Here is a 3,815-nt window from a genome sequence, read left to right as displayed (position 1 = left end):
GAGTTTAATCCTGCTTTCAGTTCTCAGAAAGTTGGATTTGTTTCCCTTCCTTGTGATGGAACTACTGTAGGCTAGCAGTTTCCCTCTGCTTCCAGTCTTTGTGCTAAGCTAAGCTAACCACTGCACTGAAGACCAGAGATCTGAAACTTCAGGATTTCCCACAGAAAGTGTTTGTTTAAAAACCTTGACTGGACTTTAGTTTCAGAGACCAAAACAGAAACACAGGAAGAGGAGGAGGAGGAGGAGGAGATGAAGACCACCCTCCTCCTCCTCGTCTCTGCTGAGTTGTTTCCTTCTCCGTCAGCTCTTTTCTTTCTTCCCTCCTCCTTCATTTTCTGTCTCTTTTCCTTTTTTTTTTTTTCCAGATGACTGATGTCACGTCACGACTCTGTCACATGGCTGTGTGTGTGTGTGTGTGTGTGTGTGTGTGTGTGTGTTTCCACCCAGCTGGTCTCTCTGTAATTTCCTCCTGAAATAGCTCAGTGCAGAGCTGTAATGGGTGTGTGCAGATGCATTTTGGGAATCTGTAAACCACTAAACTCAGACACTTCATCTCAGCTGTGGTTTTCCTCAGAAACACAGGTGGTGAATAAAGTCTAAATCCTGTTTTTCTACATGAGATCATACCTTGAAATTCACTGTATTTTATTATTTTGCATTATTTTTTTAATTATGTTTTTATGAAAATAAAGTGTTGCACAAAGAGTTTATAGGCGAACATGGAGTTTTGATCTCAGGACTAAGACAAAGACTAAATCTAAAGATGGCCGACAAAATAAACACTACTGACTGTAGAAATATGATGTCACATTACAGATGTTGAAAAGAGACATTAGGACTCGTGCAGCTGGTACAGATGTTCAGTGAAGGTGAAGCTGCTCTGTGAGGAATATATTCCCTTCAGCTGTAAATGAAAAAACATCAGTTATATTGAGAATTTCCAAAGAATGAAACACTATGTGTAGAGAGGGAACAGCAGGGGTCATGAGCACATGAGACATTAAAATACAGAGTCCAGGGCAGAGCAGGGATGTGGTTCAGCACATTTTTATGAAATCTGAATCCTTTCAAATCCTTTATTCAATAGAAGGAAAACATCTGTTTTTATTTCACTGAGCTCAGAAACAAACGTATTTCAACCGTCTTATGTAACAAAACATAGAATTTAATATTGTAGAGCAATGAATCAAAGACTGAAAACCTTTCACCACCTGAGACCTGGACTGAAAATACCAGAACCTGTCAGAGTCCAGATCCTGACTGAACACACTCTGTTAATCACCTCTTTGCATTAAATCATAGCAGCTTTTGTGTGTCAGATGTTATCAGTGTCTCCATGGAAACCGACCAGGTATTTAAAACCTGGGGGGACTGGTTCTGAATGTGGACTTCAGTCTGGACTCGAGTCCTTTTATTAAAAGCTCCTTAAATGAAGAGAGGAAAGTGTTTCCACTAATCTGCTGTAATCCGGAGGGTCTGAGCCTCTTAGCCACTAACACACCTGATGCTCCCACCTCCCCACCCCCACCTGACCTCACCCCACCCAGCATAACAAACACACCTTCACACACTGACCTTCAGTCACCTGTGTGTTGGTTTTATCTTCCCTCCCTGAGGTTAAACCCTCGTCTTCCTCAGAACCGTCAGATCTGATAACGACTCATTAATCTCTGAGTGAACCTGAACTCACCACAGCCCATGTTTACTTTCTCTGGAACATTATATTGTCTCGTTTATCGGTGACGAAGTCTTCAGGTCACTGAGCAGAGTTTCTTTATTTACAGGTGAACTGAAACCCTGGTAGTTGTTAAAGTTTCCGTCAGTAAAAAAAAATCTAATAATGTTGATGACCTTATGGCCACTTCTATATTTGTCATAACAGTAACAGCAGTCTTTTGAAAGTTTGTGCAACTCGTCACAGGAGCTGATCGTCTCAATGAATAACAGCGCCAACTGCGCCGGCAACAGTCGGAGTTGGAGCCATCTCGTTTTCCGGTTGTCCGTCCGTCCGTCCGTACTTCAGCTAAGTTCAGCTTCAAGTATCGGCTGAATGTTTGGATGCGATACAAGTTTCTGTGGTGGTGCTGAACATCGATATCTGAACCTCAAACACAAATTTGACTGAATAAAAAACTAAATAAAAGTAATTTCAATCAGGAAACATCTGATTTAAGAATCCAAGAAAACAAAACTGAATATTTGCTGTATGTACGTCTGTCCGTCTCATTCTCGTGGACACGATATCTCAGTAACACCATGATGGAACATTAACTAAGACTCGAGGACGGACTGATTTGATTTTGATGGTCACAGTTTCGGCCTTGTGAACGCAATATTTCAAACTCCTCAAATGGAATCTCTTCAAATTTGGTTCAATTGTTCACCTGGATTCAAGGATGAACTAGATTCTGGTGGCTAAATGTCAAAGGTCAAAGTCAGTGTGACCTCTAAAAACTATTTTTATTGATAACTCAAGAGTTATCAGCAGTTATGACAAAATGTCATGCAAATGGTTAATATTTTATATGACTAAATGTTATGCAACCTGAACGCAGTCTGAGAGGAGGAGGGATAAAACCACGACGAGGTGATTCTAGTTTTCTTTTAGTTTCTGGAGCTTCATGTGAATCCATGTCTGTTGAGCAATGCATTTTGTCCATAAAACTTCTTAGTGGCTCCTTGAACTTTGTCAAAACCTCCTCAAGAAGTCTCCAGACCTTCTCCAGGATACTTGGAAACTCCACAATGAGACGACCTCCACAGAGCTCACATATTGAACAGTAGTGTAATATGTGAGACGTATTTGAAGCCTCAGTACATGTGACTGCTGCTGCACAGTCGTCCTGACCTGAAGCGAGTATTTCCTGCTGTGACTCCTCCCCCCTCATTAGGACCCTGAACGTGTTCGCTGGACCGGAAACGTCCTCCTTTGTTCCAGAAACAGTCCCGGCTCTGTCGGCAATACATTTTCAGGACGGGTCACCACTATATACAGTGAGGTCCTGAACCCACTGCAGCCAATCAGATCCTTGCATCACAATTCACAGGCTGTGATTCAGACTGTCAGCTCCCACCGAGTCCAGGTTCAAGGGTCCCCGGCTCTGTCACGTATAGGACGAGGTTTCCGGGACGCTGAGCAACAAGGTCAACTCTGACCAGGAGAACAAGTCCTTTACTCAACGCTGAAAACTTAATGTCATCTGGACGTTGCTGTTTAAATCTGCAAGACCTCTGAAGTAAACAACAGATACAGTTTGAATCTGCATCTTGACCACTTTCCAGTCTGACCTTTGAACTCCACATCCAAATGAAGAGACAACTTGAACTGAGGTTTGATTTCAGCGTCTCCAGTGTAAAAATAATCCTCAAACCCACTGGAAATAAGTCTTTAAAGGACAAAAACTTCACTTCATTCCCATTGGCTGTCACTCTTTTCAAAATGATTTGGTGCAAAAATTTGGAGGAATGCGAATACGACACATCATGGATATGCTAATCAGCTCATCACAGTGTCTTCTAGCGTCATCTTATAACATTAAGCGACTTTTTCAGCAGCTTTATCTTCTTTCCATCAACAGTCGTTTACAACAGTTTTCAGCTACGCCCCGAATTTCACAGATACTGGTCTGGAATCAGTTCTGTGAGGGTCTGAAAACCTTCATGTAAAGGCTGGTGATGTTTAACTTTACATAAATGCGTCCCATGGTTTCATCCTGTGTTACATCATCAGCGACTGGCCGAGGTCCTGCAGAGTTTTATCCTGCAGCAACAACAGATGGTCCCAGGACAGGGAGGGAGAGGGAGGGACGGGTGAG

Source organism: Seriola aureovittata, chromosome 1 (assembly GCF_021018895.1).
Source record: "Seriola aureovittata isolate HTS-2021-v1 ecotype China chromosome 1, ASM2101889v1, whole genome shotgun sequence".
NCBI classification, from domain to species: Eukaryota; Metazoa; Chordata; class Actinopteri; order Carangiformes; family Carangidae; genus Seriola; species Seriola aureovittata.
The sequence above is the reverse complement of the archived record's forward strand: the minus strand, read 5'-3'. Positions refer to the sequence as shown.